Source organism: Ambystoma mexicanum, chromosome 12, assembly GCF_040938575.1.
Source record: "Ambystoma mexicanum isolate Mex_15411 chromosome 12, UKY_AmexF1_1, whole genome shotgun sequence".
Lineage (NCBI taxonomy): Eukaryota > Metazoa > Chordata > Amphibia > Caudata > Ambystomatidae > Ambystoma > Ambystoma mexicanum.
The window spans coordinates 230,718,786-230,738,675 of NC_090936.1; positions in this window are offsets into that span (position 1 = coordinate 230,718,786).

Here is a 19,890-nt window from a genome sequence, read left to right on the forward strand (position 1 = left end):
TTTACCTCAGTTTACAAGAAGTACTCAAAACAGACTACGAAGAGCTCTTTGGAGGAAAACACATTACTGTTTTCGGAGATCTTCTTCAATTGACAGCAGTGAAAATTGAACCTATTTCTAAAACCTAAGGGCACAAACTCTGCCGTAAAACTGTTTGGTAGCATAGGAAATGTCAACCTTTGGCAACATTTCCAATACAGAGAATTAACAGAAAACATGCGCCAGTCTGCAGACCTCACAATCGACATCATTTTAAAAAGTATTAGAGTTGGTGTATTATCCCTAGAAGCACAATCAATATTAAAAACCCGGCACATCCATGCACTCTATGGCCATAACTCATGTGCTACTGATGTCATGGAAAAATTAGCACACAAAAATGTCAATTGTATGTCCTTGATGCCAACTCTTGCAAGCTGTTCAAAATTCAATGAAACAATGTTGAAAAAAGAAATGCAACCAATAGTTGAAATTTGCTCCACAGACAAACTGGACATACATGGTATGACACTACCCATGTGTCAACAAGCCACAACAAGACTAAATACCTTAGAAAACTATCTCCAACACAGCTGGTTTGGAGAAAATATTAAAATTATCTTTAAACTGTAGAGTAATGCTTAAACGTAACCTTGACGTGGTGCAAGGACTAGTTAATGGAGCACTTGGTACAGTTGTTGGCTTTCAAACATACCCACGTGACAACAACATTCAGTTTGTCAATATTCTCTTTGACAAACTATCAGAAGCTAAAAGGATAGGACGCTCAACAGCCCGATTCCTTCTTTTCAAAGACATGTATGTACGCAGAGAACAATTTTCTCTAGCATAAGCAGTCACCATTCACAAATCACAAGGAGGTCTTACCCTAGACAAAGCATTGATAGATATTGGAAACACAGTCTTTAAAGCAGGCATGAGCTACGTAGCACTATCACGCTTACGTACACTTGACTGTCTATTTCTAATCAACTGTGATGCAAGTAAAGTAAATACTGATATTCCTTGCATTTTAGAATACAATAGAGTATGTTCACTGTACACCTCATCTAAAAACCCATCCTGTTCCACAAAAAGCAAAACATTGTAAAAGAAAAGTACTTCAAACAGAAATGCAACAGGATCTCACTGCAAATCCTCCAAAGAGAGTAAAAGAAGCTAATACTTCATCAATTACTACAACCAAAGAAGAATCTACTACTCAAAGTAACTCAGGTACTTCTTCAAAGAAGCAACACACACGCCAAAGAAATAACATGGACACAGAACTATCAGGTCCATTCAAATTTTCAAATATAACTGGTGTAAATTACTACGTAAATGTAGCAATAAATATTCTATTCCAATTGCCACCAATTATTGACAACATTTACTTACACAATACAGACCAATTGTGTTTTCAAATGTTAGTCCTTCATAGAAATGCAATCAACAATCCTGCCAACACATACAGTGTTCATGGAATAAGACAAGAATTGGACTACTGTATTGGAATGGTGAAATTCACTATAAACTCACAAGAAGATCCACAAGAATGTATAATGTACTTACTACAAGTACTGGAAAACAAAAACATACCTATAAATGAAATCTTCCAGATTTCATACATGTGGAAACATACATGCACTCTCTGCAACCATTTGGCACAGAAACAAATCCCTAATGAATGCTTTGTGTGTGCATCCATACCTAACTGGGAATCTATTCCATTTCAGCAACTTGTACAAAATGCAAACCATGGCAGATTATGTACTACCTGCAATTCAGATAATCGCTCCACCTTACTAATACAAACACATAGTAAATACGTAATACTAATGCTTTTATGTTACAAAGTAGGTGGTACCAAAAACAGATGCAAGCTGACTAGATTCACACATGGTCAAGTATCACTTGGTGAGAAAACCTTCACAACAATCGGTATAATCTACCACGCAGGAGCCACAGCCAATGCAGGTCACTACACTGCATATATAAAAAAGAATTGTGGATGGTTCGAATGTAAACACTTATTTAATATTCTTAAAACCAAAATTTAATAACTAATCTGTGCATAAACATTAACAATAGTTCAATTAGAAAACTATAAACAGTTAGAATATGCCAACAGGTATCTAACTGTCCCAAAAAATCTGCAACATGCCAAGAGATAGAACATTAGCCAGAAACAACAAATAAACACTGAAAACAAAGAAAAATATATTGTAGCATAACAATTTTTTTTTTTTTAATCCAGCATGGATTTTATTTCCCACAGACCCAATGATTTATTAAACAAACACAGAAACTGAGCAAATTGCACAGTGCACTGGTTTGTAAACTACTAAAATGAGGCTTGAAATAATGCAGAAATGTCTATTATGCAATGCAATAACTCATTATGAACTACCTACACTAACATGATCTTTTATTTTATCACAGACATTGAAAATGAATATCTGGTCCAGTTACCCAAGTCATGAAAAAAATATATGCAATCACAAAAAATCAAACAGTAAGTATATAATAATTCAACTCACAAATATTGCTCCATAACACATCCATAGAAGCAAACATCTAACCATACACCACAATCCAAAATGTTTATTTTCATGGATATGTTATACTGCAGTGCTTGTTTCCAAACTCTACAATCTTAATTGCATGACATACCCAAAACTTCACATACAAACTATACAAATCAAACAGTACACACACTATAGATTTGTGGATATTTGATGGATGTTTAATTCTATGAGTGTGTTTTGCTACGGTGGTTGTGACTAGGGCCTCGAGTCTTGGGTGCATGGCCAAAAGCCTACGGTCTTCGGCCATGCACCCAAGACTCTAGGACCTGGCCACGACCACCGCAGCATAACACACCCATAGAATCAAACATTTTAACTGTGCTATATGGGCTACTTAAACAGGATATTAATTACAATAAACGCTGTACTATCAACCCAAAACCAATATACCAATATACTAAATTAAAATAGCCAGAAGTGTCCGCGGACATGACAAACACATCAGGGGCACCTGCCACCTAAACAAATACAGCATTTGAACCATCTCTTACTCCCCCACCCTTCCCAAGCACTCTTACACACCAACACACTTCCCAAAGTTGTATTTTTCCCCCGTTCGTCGCTGTGCTGTCCGCAGATCCAAGATGGTGGATGCATCAAAACAATACGATGCACCTCATGCTTCAAGCCAGCCAATCAACGAACATGTCGTATGTCTGCAGACATGACGCAAGCCGATTAGCCAATCGGTGTCCTGTCCGCAGAGCGGACATAGATATCATTAATTTTTTTAGACCTACTTTTTGGTCGTTTTAAAAAACTACTGGACGGATTTACACCAAATTTTCAAAAGCATTCTTTCAGGACCAAGCCGCTGCTCCTGAAACAAATTTGGTGCAACTCCATCCAGCGGTTTGAGCTGTAGGCATAAGCAAAGTTTTTTCCCCATTCACTATGGCAAAAAAAGAAATTTAGGGACCCCCTTATAACTTTGCCCCCCCTGCACCAAACCTCACTAAACTTTGCAAAAACATTCAGAGTGGGCCATATACTTTATTTTGCAAAGTGTGGTGAGGATTCATCCCAAAGTGCTCTTCCTATGGGATAAGCAACTTAACCATAACTACACAGCCACTACCGTGGGCCATTTAATACACATTGTCGCAATCTATTCACTACATAGCCTCAGGAATACTTTGTCTACTTGTGTTACTGCGTCTGTACAATTGTAAAATGGCTTTGCATTTTCTTTGGTGCTTCACCGCAAAAGCATCTTCATTTCAATCTCAAAATGGTGCTTTACTTTGGTCCTTCATCCTCAAATCTTATAGAATGTTTATATTCCTTCCTTGATTTTACAAATGTTTTTATTCCCAAACTGCCAATTTCAAATTGTAAATTTAGTTGTTGATTTAATTTTTGCTCATTGAATTTTACTTTTGTATTTGAAAGGTTGATTTAATCAACCAACCAAATAAAAAAAAAATATATACTTATTTGTGTCTCTTCTAGGTGTGGCAATGCTGCTTCATATGACGTGACAAGTCTTTTTTCCCATTCATTTTCACACTTCTTCCGGGACCTTTTCAAGAAGACCATTATTTCTTTGTGAATGCATATAGGGTTTCCTCAATGGATACCTTGTCTCCAGAATTCTTTGCAGTATAGGCATCCTCACTGGTACTGTGCATGTCACAGTTTCTGGTTCCCAACATGTAGGCAACATGGGGGCGGAGCTTCTGGTAGGGGTACTTGCCTCCTCCTCTACACTTGTATTGGGACTTATCAGGTAAATGGATTTGGTGTTAGTCCATTGTCATTCGTGTGGTGCGAAACTGTTTGAGTGGAACACGGGGGTGGGCACTGTTTGTGAATGCCCTACATGGTAGGATGTGGAAAAGGTGCTGAAAGAAGGGGGATACCACATCTCACCCATCAGTGTCCCACTTCTACTCCCCACTGACCCCCGATCCAGGTGATTCTCCCTCACTGGTCCACCCCCAGGAACTGGATCCAATAGCAATGGCAGTGTCCTGGCCACCTGGCTGACAGATCCCCAGGGTTTATCCAGGGAAAAACCTTCAGGTTTCTCACAGTGCGTAATGACACCACATCCATGCAGTGAGGTGATGCGTATTTTCAACATGTGCGCTCTTTCAAGTGTGTCATTGTCACTCTGCTCCTTCCACGAGAGTGCCTTGTGTGTGGTGCTTTCTTGCCTTTGCCCAGGTCCTGGATGACAGTTGTGTGGTAGATGTTCCGCCAGCGGATGGCGTATTCTCTGCAGACCAGCTGCTTATGTTTCCTGAATCACAATAAGGTGAGTTTGCTTACCATAGATTTATCTAATTCCTTATAGTCATTACCTTGTGAGCATTTGGTTGGAAGGTGTTTTAACTGCTGCATTTTATATGAAATTAGAAATGTAATAACTTGTTGAAAAGCCAGAGTTTAGATTCCCTGTGGCATGACAGGTGCTCTAATAATTATAAATCAAATTATGGTGTTAAAGCATTGCTGCTGCAGGCACTTTTTGTGTAAATCCATTTCGATTAAAACTTGAGGAAGGGCGTTTTATTTTACAGTTGGCTAAATCGATTTAAAAAAAACAATGTGCATGGACTGGCCTTTCAACCAAATAAGCGGTGCATGCTCTACCCCCAGATGTCTCTTTGAGGGAGCACAGGGATTCACCAGTACTTGCCTACACTCCAATTATCCTCGTGGTGAAATCATCTCTGCACTTTGGTGTATATACTGCATTGCTGCAGAGAAGCGTGCTGCGTTGACCTGCCGGAGGATTCGACTTGCTTTGAACCCTGTTTAGTAACAAACAAGTAAGAGGTTGCAGCAGAGGCTGCTCCGTCTCATTCAGCCTGCGCCAACAAAGCGAGAAAGATCAGAGATTTGCTAACTCAAGCTGAGGCGTTGATAAGGGGGGGGAGTGAAGTGGGTACAGCCCCAGGTCTTTTGTTTGAAGCCCCGGATAGAAGCCCAGGGGATACAACCAAAAGGCTAGATATCCCCGAGTCCTGACAGTCCGGACATTAGACTAGACGCGGATCCAGTGAAAGAAGTGTACCGAAAAAATGATTGGCACTGTGAAACCGACGGGAAACAGAGTAGGCAGGATGGGAGCAACGTGCAACACATTGTTCAAATTTGCAGCCATGCTGGTTGACATCCAATTGAGTTGAAACCGATTTCAGTTCATCTGGATTGCTATTGGGGGGTAAAGTGGAGAAGTGTGTTTTAACTTCACAAAGAACAGTTCCGGAACGGTGAAAATGGCTGCATAAAGTATTGGAACTGCTAAGAGTAAAAAAGAAAGTTAGTGGAACACCGTTCCTGACCGTTCCTGCTCACTTCGACCACTGCCCAGGTCTTTTCCAGACCTAGTTAGACCCCTGGTGTAAAGCTGCTTGTTTAGTTGATGCCAAACGGCTCAAGGAATTTGAGGTAAGTGAAAGAGTTGAGTTTTTACTTTGTTTTTTGCTATTAGGTGCGAGATGGGATGCAGGGAGGGACACTCGGCATGTAAGTGTTGGGTGGGTGTTTTACCCATTCATCGGCCACATTTGGCCATGGTAGTCACTATTACCATTCCTATTAAATACCTCCCCATCACAACCAAAACACACTCGTGAGCTTTTAAGGGGATATTGTTATTTATAAACAGTCTTTAAAAAGGTAATGGCTTAATTACTGTGGTGAACTAGCACCTGGTGTATGATTTAATATGATATGGCATTTATAATGCGCCTATACACAAGTGTTTCAAGGCGCGACACAGCAAGGGAGGGGGAACAGAGGGAAAACAGAGACAACAATCCTACTAGGCCAGGTTTCATTCAGATCGCGCAAGTGCAGGGGAAGGGGGAAGAGGAAAAGTGCGGGTGGGGACAGTACAGTACATGGGGTTATAGAATAAATAAACAAAATGAGAAGTAGGGCCAGCTGGTGGCAAGTGCAAGTGTAAGTGCAGACATCAGATGTCAAGTGCTGGTAGGGGGCTGTAGGGATTCAGAAAACAGTCCCCAAGTGCTGGGGTTAGCCAGGACGGCAGTGCAGGTGTATAAATGGCGGGGGAGTGGACCTGGGCTCGAGATCAGAGGGTGGCCAGGTGGCCAGTACAGTTTCAACCAGGAGTTCAGCAAGGGAGAGGAGGAGAGAAAGCAGAAGCAAAGAGGAAGGCTTTGAGGTGCTTCTGAAACCAGAGATGGTTCTCCTCAAGTTTCTGGGAGGCAGGGAGGCTGTTTCAGAGGGAGGCACCAGCCAAAGAAAGATATACCACCAACTCGTTGCTTGGAGAAGCGACTGACCCTGAGGAAGTTGGAGGCAGATGAGCGAAGAGCTCGAGAAGGAAGATATTTAGGAAGAGAATTGAAGGTGTTGAGGCCCCAGGCCGCAGAAGGCCTTGTGTGCAACTCAGAGGGTTTTAAACTTAATCCTCGCAGCCACTGTGAGCCAGTGTAGAGATTTCAGTTCTGGAGAGTTACGATCCCTGGGCTTGAGGCCAAGGACAATCTCGCAGTCCTGTTCTGGATGAGTTGCAGAGGGTGAAGAGTGGAAGCAGGCAGATTTAGAAAAAGGCTGTTGCAATAGTCCAGCCTATAGAGAATCAGAGCTCTGGAGACAGTGAGCTTCTGGGGGAAGGAGAGGAAGGGAAGAATGCCTCTGAGGAGGAGCAGCTGGTAGTGTAACTTCTTAGAGACGTCAGAGATGTGTGGAGTCGAAGATGACCCCGAGGTTTTTAGCCTCACATGTGGGAGCCGGAAGAGGGCCAAGAGAGGCCGTCCAGAGACTTACAGGAAAGAAGAAAGCAGGTGTGCTGATGAGGAGAATCTAAATCTTACTGGCAATAAGGCAGAGGTCATTGGCGACAGACCACTCCAGGATAGCGGACAGTCAGAGATGAGAGACGCAGAGGAGATGGCTGAAGGTAGCCTGAAAATGAGCTGAGTGTCATCAGCATAGCACTGAAAGTTGGGGCAGAGAGTGGCAATGCGGTGGGCAAGAAGTGCCAGGTATTGGTTGAACAGCCATGGCAAGAGGTTAGACCCCTGGGGGACTGTTAGGGAGAATTCTCATAAATGTGCTAATTCCCTTCACCTTAGAGACCCCCAGCAACTTTGCTGGATTTTGAGGACTTGATTTTTTCTTTTCCTGGAGAGTGTGAGCCTTTGTTTCCCACTCTCTCTCATGTATTGTGAATGTGTTTTACTCTTGTGTTCTTTGATTATGGAGTTTTAGGCAACTCCAAAGGCATCATCTTTTCATGTGTGTCACACAGCACCCTCACTGCAGCGGCACAGGGAAGCCTTTCAGGCTGTCCCAAGGTTTAAATACCTTATTTGGGATAAACTACTGTTTCCCAGAGAAAGTAAAGTCTAACTGACTTTACTAGCCTTTTAAATTCTTAGAACCAGCGCACCCTATCTTACAATAGAGTTCTGGAGGGGTTACCTAGTATCTCCTATGTCTACAAACTCATGTTGCAGTCAAATGCAACCCTTTCCTCTTGAAATGGCTGGTGGCAGTCATTTTACAACAAACTAACATGATTTTTCCTGACTGTGAACACCGGTAGCGTTAAATCGCGTGAGCCATGTTTTTCAAGATGGCGTCTGAGCCTCCTTTGTTTAAACGGGTCCCGGTCGTCTTTTTTCACAATTTCATTTTAGAAAGGTCCTTCTAGAGTTTGTCTATGCGCGCCAAACTAGGTTTGGTCCCTTTGTTCCTACTCCTTTGGCAGGCTTCAGGACTGAAGACCGCCTCTGGCGCCTGAGTGTCTGGGGTGAGCAGGAAGTGAGGGAGGTGCCCGAAACTCCCTGTGCGTAGTCTCCTAGGAGACCCAAATGCACTCTGGTGTGATTGGCTGGCTGACTGTCCCGCAAGGACAGCCCACCCTGCTGGATGAGTGGCAGCTAGGCTGGAATGAATGGGGGAAAACTGTTTAAAAGGCAAGTCTCTTGGCTTGGAAGGCAGAGCTGACCAATGCAACGAAAGAACCGAAGACTAGCTGGAAGAGGACGGCTGCTGGAACTCCTGGACCGTTGGTTTGCTAGGTGACACCCTGCTGCAGGTCCGAATCACCAAGTTCATCTCGACAGAGAAGCCCTTAAAGGATGACTTCTTCCTTGAGTTGGTGGGACCAATCAACTCGCAAGCCACCTGGATACCATTCTCTGAGCTGGTTGTATTTTCCTCAGAGTGCTGCAGGAAACCCAATAGCCAGGGAGAAAGACACCAGTTTGTGTGCTTGACGACAGCTACCGGAATTGAAGATTTACCAAGTTTGCCAGATTTTGTGACTAGTCCCCGTGCAGTGCAGAAGTCCCCCGACGTCCTCCCTCTTGTCCCCATGACTGTGGCTCAGGAACAGTGAGATCTGCAGGAACTGCCAGGAACAGAAGTCCTCAGCTGCATCTTTTTCTTCAACTTAAAGGTACTGTGAAATCCCGACCGCGAGAACTTACCTCTCACTGGGAAAGTGCGTGAAACTTTGGCAACTTTTAGGCCTAGTCAGCTTGTGACCCGACATATAAAGCTTTCTTCTATGAACTACTTCTGAGACCGTCGTGGCAAAGACATTTCCGTTTAACTACCAGAACAGTTTTTACTTATACAAGACTCTTAGCACATTGAGACTTTGGCCTACCTAATGCATTGAATCAACTCCTCTGGTGAACTCAAACTATTTGCACTGTTTAAGAATAATTCTACTATTCCCTTTATTAACTTATGCCTTTTTGCTCCTCCTTCAAAGTATTTTAAATGCCTCATAACCGGATAGTGTGAAGTACTGTAGAATATTGTTGCGTGCTATTGATTGCCTCCTTTTAGTGAATGTTTTCTAACTGACTGTGTAATAAATTAATACGTGTTTTACCAAGAAACCTTGAGTATAAGAGTCTATTTGAATACTTGTGATTGTAGACCTCTGTGTAACATCATTACAGCTCACATTCCCTCTTGAGATAAGCCTGGCTGCTCAGCTCACCACCAAAAACTGTATGGTACAGACTTATACCAAAGGTTGGTTTTGCTTACACCAGTAGTCATAGTTGTGTGTTGTGATCCCGGAGGGTACTGCATACAAACTTTGCCTAACATGGACACCACAGATAGAGATAGAGAGAGAAAGGACCCAAGTTGGACCTTGGTGGGTCGATCAGAGAGGAAAGAGGTCAGCCACGCCAGGGCCTGACCTGTGACACCCAGGTTATCACGGAGATGGGTGAGCAGGATGGCATGGTTGACTGTGTCAAATGCAGAAGAGAGATCAAGTAAGATGAGAACACAGCGGGTGTTGGAATCAATGTTGGAGAGCAGGTCTTCACAGATGTTCAGGAGAGCAGTTTCCATTCTTCTGGCAGCTCTGAAGCCAGACTTATGGTCATGGAGACAAACAACAGATTCAGTGTGAAGATTAAGTTGGAAGATGGCCAGTTTTTCCAGGACTTTGCCCAGGAAGGGAGTGGTGGAGATTGGGCGATAGTTAGCTGGGCAGGACAGGTCGGCAGAGGGTTTCTTAAGAAGATGGTGCACAAAGGAGGGCTCCAGGGGGGATGGGAAGACTCCAGTGGCAAAGGAGTGGTTGCAGAAGTCAGCCAGGGCAGGAGCCAGGGAGTCAATGTGTTCCTTGATGGTTTCGGAGTAACATGGATGAACCTGTTTTGATGAGACTTTCATATATCGTACTTGTCTAGAAACCTTGTCTGGGGAGAACAGGGGAAAGGCAGATAAGGAGGGAGGAGAGGGGGGCAAAGAAGGGCCACAGGAAGACCAGGGAGTAGAGGGTGGAGTGGAAGAGAGAAAGGACATTGGGCCTAATTATAAGTTTGCCAGTCCGGTAACAACGGTAGTGGTAAGCTTGCCGGTACTGTTGTTACCAGACCAGCAAACTACAAGTTCTGCTCGCGGGTGTCTTCCCACCTGCCAGGTGTGACCTGGAGGGCGTACCGGCACCCGCAAGCAGAGCATGCCGGATGCACCGCACCATTCTGAATGGTGCCGATGCATCCGACCTCCCCATTCCCAAATGGGAATGGGGAGCATTTTTTTCTGACGCCCGCAAATGGGCAAGTACCGGGTCCGGCGGGCTGTAATGACCCGGTAATCGCCCATTTGCGGGTGCCGGAAAAATTTACAAGTTTGGCGGCAGCCTGCCAGTTTTACCAGCAAGGCTACCGCCTAACTTGTAATGAGGCCCACTGTCTTAACCAAGTGTGCCCTCAGCCAAGTGAATTTCCTGTAATATAGGTATCCTTACATCTGTTCCTTGCACTGAATTACCATTTCAAACAAGCATTGGCAAAGATGTTTTTCGTTTGTGAATCGGCATTAGATTAGCATTTGAGAGGCACTGCTATAATATGCCGTATACCAACACCAATATAACGGTGCCTTGATAGTGTATCCCATGCCTACAGAAAAGCCAAAACTGTGGGACTTGGAATGCTCGTTTTGCTTTTCCTAAAGAACAAGAAGGGGGTTACCCCTACTCACACAGGCGCAGGGGAATATATCAAATACAAGAAATGGTTCATGGGGGGAACATACCATTTTAGAAACATTAGTTATTTGGTGTCTGAACTAACCCAAAAGACACTATGAAGTGGGTACATGAAGTTGTGAGTGGTGTGTTTTCTCTCACAGGCGGTTTCCTTTTATATTTAGAAATGCAGACACCCTTTCAGATTCAAAATATAGATCTGAGTGGAATTGTCTCTCCAGACTACATGACTGCGCCCACAGGAACCACAGTTCCCACTGCTGTCTCAGAGAAACACCAGCGGTCAAGCCATTCACGTTTAACACATATACAAACCTCATCTGGCAATTATGTTACAATTGCTTCTTCCTGATTAACACACGTGTCCATGTCTAATATGTGGCCAAACCTCAAATTGCAATGATGTTTTACATGTAAAAATGGCCTCATGCTGATCCATTCTTGCATGCAATAGATAGCTCTGACAAATTTCATCCGTAACACTAAGGCTGCTGGAGAACACACTAAGTTTGTAAAATGACTGGGTGACCCACATTAGGCAACACAACTACCTGGTGTCGGCAGCAAAGATGAAACATGGAACGTGCTAGATATGCTGTGGGAGTAGCATACGGTTTGTTAATGCAGTGGCCTTCTTTGCTTACAGTCATGAAGCAACAATAATTCTAATCTGTAAACAGGTTGCTCCCAGAATAATCTGCTGAAACGATCCTTCTGAGAACGTAGGTGCGCAATAAAAACTGAGTAAACGTGTAATGCTTAAGATGCTGGTTTTTACTTTTAATTGAGACTCCGCTTTGGGGCAATGGTTAATTGGGGCAATGGTTAATCGCAGCCAGTATAAACTTGATCCTTAAATGGCATCAACCCCACGACGCTACCCGCCCAGCATAAGGAAGCGCCCGGCCCTTTCCTGCTGACGTGCTCATACTTCACTCCTGACCTTTAAATAATCACTTGGGGTTCGCGTTCAGACTCACCCAGCAGCGGCATGGTGCACAGTTCAAGCTTCAGCTCTCTGGTGTTCACTTTTTTCCATTGGTAAGTGAAGGCAGAGCCACACAGCAAGGATGCCTTAACCCTAGAAGCCCATCTAGTCGTTTGTGCACAGCTGATAAGGCTTTCGTTTTTTAAAATTTTATTGAATATATATATTTTTTCTTACTGTTTAATTTTCTGTTTTCTCCTCCTCTGGTTTCTCCCTTCTCCCTCTCTCTTCCCTCCTCCTTTACTTTTTTCTATGCACTTACTCTATCAGAATTGTCCCTGGACCTTGTATGATAGTAGAAAATGTTTGTCTCCTCCCCACTCCCTTTACTTGCCCCCCTTCTCCAGCACTATCTGAAATGTCATCTGGCCTAGTACCATAGTCACTTGTTTTGTTCCTCACCCGCCTTTCTCTCCCCCCCTCCCTCACCTCTTGTTACTCTCCGGCTCTACCAGAAATGTCGTCAGGCCTAGTACAGTAGTCACCTGTCTGTTTCCCATTTCCTTCCTATCTGTGTTTTAGCTCTTGCACTATCTAAAATATCGACAGGCTGAGTACGATAGTTAATTTCACATTCTTGTTGTCCATGGCCTGTAAGAATGTGGTTGTATTTTCCCCTATTCCCTCCCTTGCTGTGAAGAGCTTTGAAACACATTGTGTATAAGCGCTATTTAAATTATTATATCATATCCTTAGATGCAGATGACATTCTGCCTCAATCCAACTAAGCCCTGAAATAGCTATTTAGATGATGCAGCAAAGCGCGCTTGTAGCATGCCCGTGCTCTGCAGGTATGATGTTGCCCCTTCCCGTCACCTAACTTGATCTTCTCGTGTAACACCATATTAATAACCCTTAGTCACATTTCCAGACTGATGCCATTCCCAACCCATTCAACATAAATTATTGCAAAACAATACTTTACTTGCCAACATGACCCATTCCAATCTGAAGATGCTTCTCTAGTCCTGTTGTTTCTTTGCATTCTGGGACTTGTCCGAGTTTTATCATGGGAAAAGTGCAACTACAAATCCCAGAATGCAAAGGAAAAACCAGGACTGGATAAACACCCACAGATTGGAATGGGTAATGTTCGCAAGTATGCTGACAGGATAATGAACTAAACAGTTATGACATGGAGCAGGTTACTTACTCTCTATCCACTAAGGTTAATAGAGGGACATTTTGGGATTATTATATTGGAAGATACAACCACCCTAAATACATTGTAGGGCGTTATATTTGCATCACATTCAACCTAGTGGATACCCTGGAAATCATAGGTGTACGAAGGGGCATGAGCAGGTCCTTCACAGGCTGTAGATTGGGTGGTGATTGTGTGCTTGAGACCATCAAGTATCATTTGATGTACTGTAATAGCCTGGAGGTTATATGTGACCAATTGATGAAACGAATGTCTTGGGCACGGAGGAACAAAAGGATTGACGACTTGTGGGTGGATTTCATGGCTGAACATGATTAGCTATTATTTTATATGATTACGTTTTATAACTTTGTAAGGGGTATCTTAAGCAAATTGGATTGCTAGTAATATTTTGTATTTTCTTATATTCCTTGATTTTCATTGATTCATTTGTTGTATCATGATATTGATGTTTTAATTGTATTCAAGGTCATTTATATGGCTATTTGTATGCAATAAAAAAATTACAGGATATGTGTCTTCATAACTGCTATGACACCTGACCATTGGTTAACATCTCACCAAGGCCCTAACCTTATTTCAACTATGTTCCTTACTCCCTTCTAGACTTTGGAATTAACCCCTGCACCAAGGTATAATAACTACATTGGGAAACTCTGCTGGAAAAACTCCTGCTTTACCTTTGCGTCCATTACCAGCGGGTGAGTTGCAACACCAGACCCTCCTTTATACATTTTTTAACATGCTCTTATCTGTTTTTAATTTATTTGAATCCCTTTCTTTCTATTTTTCTTAAACCTCACCAGGGAACAATTTTGGTCCTGAGAAAGGCGATCGACTGAAATCGCCGAAGCAGTTGAAGTACATCTAACTTACATGTGCTTCAAACTTGTTCATTAATTTATTAGCGTCAACCCTGGTTGTTGATTTATGGCCACTTGGTCCATATCCCCTCTTTTAAGCTGCTCTCATTGCACCTAAAACACTGTTCTGTTTCTTGCACAACTATCCCACCTCCCTTCTCAAACACTGGCAGTTGTTGGGATACCCTCTTATTCTATGAGCATCATGATGCTAATTTTTTACTGCCATGATAAAAAAGTTTTCTTGGAAAATTGAACAGATATTGATAAATTAATGAATGTCTATTTCTAAATAATAAAATAAAGTATAAAGGAAACCACATGAGTCAACATAAACCACTCACAACTTTATGTACCCAGTTCATAGTGTCTTTTGGATTCATTCAGCCCCCCCATTATTACTAATGATTCTAAAATGGTATGTTTCTACCAGGAACAATTTCTTGTTGTATTTGTTTTACTGTTCCTTTCACCATGTTTTTTGTCTCTAACATGATCCACACCCCACATTTTGGTGTCTCCTAGCTCTGGCATTTTGAGGAATGTCTCCAATGTGTTGATATTTGTGTGCTACATGCTTTATTTAGTTATTTGCATAAGAGCATACAATCCACAGTGCACCCTTAGAAGAATAAGAACACAAATACTGTTTACATTGGATCTAGAGGCCGGGTATAGCAATTTTACTTTATGGATTCCATCTATCCCACCCCCCTGCCTTTTGTAACCACCAACATTAACCACTTATGCGTTCTACTCTTGGATTAGCCCATCTTCTGGAATTTAACAGTCCCAGAATTGTCATTCATTAATTTATCAATGGCACAATTAGTACACGCTAAAGCGATTTTAAGTCTAAATATCTATCAGGATGGCCCAAGAATGAGGTTGAGCCATCCCACATCCACTACTACTCAACCTCTATCATTTATTACTCCTAAACTGTTTTGGAACACCAAGGTATACATTCATTCAATACATACTTTTTTGTGTCGCCATTCTCTAAAAGATACTCTACATAGTGGACTAACACTTATCCATACTAGTGCATAGCATTTCCCCCAACCAGACTCCCTCCCTGCATCTGCAAACTCACTCCCCACTTTCCCTCCCTCCTAATTCACCCTTGCTCTTGTTCTAACAGGGGCAGAATACACCACAGGCAAGGATTCTGCCTATTGAAACTACTGCAGTGATGATTTGGTGCAATACAAAAGCATAGTAACATAACATAATGTACAATCTAGGCATGAGAGTTCTCTCTGTTATCATGAATGGAAGGGGTGTATCATGGACATCAGGCTGTTTCACTTCAAGATACATTCGGAATACAGGTGGGTGTGTTGCCAGAATGCGTGTACACGTGTGTCCTAGGATGCACAACCATGTGCATTGTGAGCCCTTGCATGAACATATGCCTGTATGCTTTGCAGGGCCAGCATCAGATTCGTGCACAGGGCAGGTATGTCGTCACATGTCTATCATTTGGGACCTCTACATCTGATATAAGAAGACTTTGGTAGTAGAATGGCTCCATGCATGCGTTTAGCAGCAAGTTGTGAGGCGGGATGGGGTCTCATGTCCCATTTTGGCTTCCGACTGTGCCCTCCCTCACCCTAAATACATTGTTGCCATCTGTCGCCACTGCAGAAAATTTGTCTTAGAAGATGGATTTTTCAGAGAAGTGACAGCGATTCACCTGCCATTTTACAGTTCCCTGTTGATCATCGGCAATGACATTCCTGGGCATTTTTGCCCACATGCTGTGCAATGCATGGTGACCAACACACTTGTGCTCCAACTGTGATGCAATGTTTGCGATTTGCAGTAAAGTGTACAGTCTCCCCTGGCGCCATGGACATGTCTGCATATCATACATGGTGGTTGCTGCCCATGCTGGTACTCTTGCACACACATGTCTACTTGCTGCTTTTATAATGTGCACGCTGAGTGTCTATGCAGGAGTATTGGGTGCATGCATGTTTGTGGGGAGATGTGCAAGGGTCCTGTAGCAATCTACTCGTTGATGCTTTGCCTGAATTGTCTGTCGAATTCCAAGGGTTTTGCTACGTTATATTTTTAACTGGGTTTGTTTCATTGAATTTGAAAGATTTTGTTGCAATGTATTGTTAGTCTTCACCGTTTTCAAACTAAAAGTGAATATAATACATGCATACATTACAGAGAAGGCAAAGAGCGTATACCTTTGAAGCCATTTATCAAATTCACACAAAACTGTCACAATATAGATGTCGATCTCTACTGAAGAGTAACCACTGCTACACCCTGAGTGGTTAACCCCTTGTGTGGGTGGTCACAGAATTCTCATGAAACTGTTCTTCTGCACAAAAGGGTTTTATTTTGAAGTGCAGTGGTGTAGTAATACACTGGTATTTTTTGAAAACATAGGACATTCACATTTGAGGACATATAAAGTGTAGTACCTAAGTACGAATGATCAAGTAGTCAATATTTGAGACATCTACTTGTACAGTTTGTTCATTCTCTATAGGTTCCTTGGGAAGGAAGCTTAGAGAATTCAGTGGAATCATAGACAGGTAGGGGGCCCATAGAGTGTGGGCACAATCAATAGTTGAACAACAACATATAATAAATGTCAACACGACAGTGTTTCGGCCATTTTGCGTGGAGCTAGGTGAGATCTAATGGTGTAGGCCTTCATCAGGACAGGAGTGTCTTTACGAGTGGAGGGTCCTATGTGGTCGAATCCAAGGAGCTTAGTGGCTCAGATTGAGAGGTGGAAGAATTCACTTCTTTAGGATGCAGTCGTCATCTTGTCAACAGGCGCGGTCACGCCTATTGCCAGTTGGTCGTTGAAGCAGCAGTGTGCCATCTCGGATGTCGAGGAAGCAGTTGCAGCAGTATGTCCGCAGCAAATGTGAATGTCCTATGTTTTTGAAAAATACCAGTGTATTACTACACCACTGCACTTCAAAATAAAACCCTTTTGTGCAGAAGAACAGTTTCATGAGAATTCTGTGACCACCCACACAAGGGGTTACCCACTCAGGGTGTAGCAGTGGTTACTCTTCAGCAGAGATCGACCTTACCTTGCTCATTCGTTTGTTGATATTATTGTACCGATCTGGGCAGAGCAAGGCAGTAACCAGGTACCCTTCCGAATACTACAATATAGATGTGACCTTGATTATTTTTGCTGTGTTTGGTGTGGTTTTGTCAAAGCGGTAGTAAAGTTTTAGGGGGGGTCAAGGTAGGAGAATAACAGATTTTGGGCAGCTTGTAACTTTGGCGTTGTTTGACGAATGTGCATGAAACTTGGCAAAAACAACATGGACCTAGATCAGAATAGTTTTACAACGTTTGGTGTGATTTTGTCAAGGGGTGCAAGGTTTTAAGGGCACCACTGTTGGTTAAGAGAAGCTTTTGGGCTGGTTACAATTTTGGCACTGTTCAACATATCCGCACAAATCTTTGCAAAATCAATATAGACCTGACTTTTGATATTCTTGCAAAGTTCGGTGTGGTTACATCAGGGGTGGGAAAAGTTGTAGGGGGGTCCAAACACATTCAAAATCTCAATAGATTTGAATAGAGCCAACATTTTGCTTGCATCTACAGCCCGAACCGCAGTATGGATTTTCATCAAACTTGCATGAAGATCTTTGGCGAGGTGTTAAAAGCATGCTTTTCCTCATTTGGTGGTAATCCGTCCAGTGTTTTATTTTTTCAAAAGTGCCAGAATGCAGGTATAAAATATAGTGACATACATTTGGGGCCTGATACCACCCCTTATTATATATGTTTTATTCTTTAGTGGACAGGTATAAAGTCATAATTGAAGTACTAAAATGTCATCTTTGCGTAGGGACTGTTTTTAGAATAGAGTGATAAAGGGGCTAGAGTATCTCAACATAGCCAATGCTCGATCAATACAGAGTAACTCTGATGTGTAGCAAAGCCATGGTTGTAAATGGGCTCTATTTTCTAATGCAGACTCCAACCAAGCTTTGCACATCAATCCACCCTGACATGCAGAAACACGCTTTTTTTAAAAATGCGGCACATCTTTCTTGCACATGTCGTCTGCTGTACCAGTGATGTGTGAGGGGTTGGAAATGTGAGGCGGATAACTTTGTAAAGATTTTTCACTTTAGATGCATTTATTAAAGGAAATGGGTTGAATAAACACCTCACTGTCCCTACTCTGACAAGGTTTTCCCTGCCTAAAACAAACTAAGGGAAACACTCTATCCAAAGGATATCTAACCCTCACACTTGTACAATCAAAGCAAAAAGGAAATGTACGCAAGTTCAAATCAACAACAACATATAACATGTGACCTGGTTCACAATGTGAGCAATGCCTCTTGTCACGATATGGATGCACTTCCATTCCCCAGATCAAAAGTAAGGGTTTCTCCACAGTACAAAGAAAGAAATACAAGTACATCCAAGTTAACTCAAAGTTCCAGTACAGTTCTTAAGTTCTTTTACTCAAATTCCACTACTTCAACAAAGTACCTTGTGAAAAATTCATAGACTCTCACTCGTCCTGGAATAAGAGCTGTCTCACATTTGTAGTAACAAATAATTTGGTCAGGATGGTTGACCACAACTTTTAACTGCAGAAATAATTGTAACTTTTCTTCTGCCCGCTTTCACAACTCTTTCACAAACATGTTTTCTATTGGTTCACTCTTCAGCACTTGCACCTTCTACTACCTGGTTTATAATTTCACCAGGTTTCTTCTGGAGAATCACTTCTTGCCCTGTGGGTATACTCGCCTGCCTGTCTACTTCTTCAACCACCGGAACAGAAAAGTGCTTCAATGGTAACTTTAGAATTAGAACAACAACTTTAATGATCTCTTTTGATATCAAAGGTGTTAGCAAGTTCAGGGAATCGAACATGTATATTAATTCACATTAGGATTGTTCTGCAAATGATGCTCATCTCCCTCTGGATAGCTAATTCCAGAAGGACAGTCTGTTTGTCACCTTTCTTTCTCTTTTGCTTCAATGGTCACAGTAGCCAGGTACAATCTTTTCCTGTGGCTACCGTGGCTTTGGCAATATGAGTTTAGATCAGGCACATGCTTACCAAATGCACAGCGCCTCCTACAACCCTTGGGATTTGTATTGCTTTCCTCTGACATTTGGCAATGCTTGGTGATGTAGGGTATTTTGTGGAGATTTGGGGCCTGACGGTATTTTATTACCGCCGAAAAATAACTTAGCAATAATCACTCTTTGTATTCAGATTTGGCCATGTGCAACAATAATACAATGGACATGCATTATTTCAGCACCCAGACCTGCATATTTGGTATACGTGGTTGGTGGTATTTTGGTGAGCATAATTCCCTTGTTTTATTTGTGGCCCCAATGTCCAGAATCCCTTATCTTCGCTTAGATTTTTCGTGTGATCACTAGAGAGACCTCAGACCTGCATTCTAGGGATACCACAATTTCCAGTGATAGTGTTGGTGCGCCACCATGGGCAAACTCACTGACTTATTTACGACAGAGAGCTATATGTGGTAGTCTTGTGGTAATTTCCACTACCTTATATACGGTAGGGAGCTATGTTCAGAGAGTCTCTCTTCCCGTTGGCTCATGTACCTCCAACAAGTTATACTACAGTCACAATTATTCATACTGATTCTGACATGCACACATCTGTCTTAAAATGACCATTGCACTGTTTAAAAATCTCCCCACATCATCAGCATTGTAATGATAAACAGTAAGTACACCATCCGTCTGTTTTCAAATATTTTTCTGTATTATAAAAGTTGTATTTAACACGATCTCATTCTTTACAGCAATAAAATGGCACAATCAAAGCATTTTCTATGACACACTGC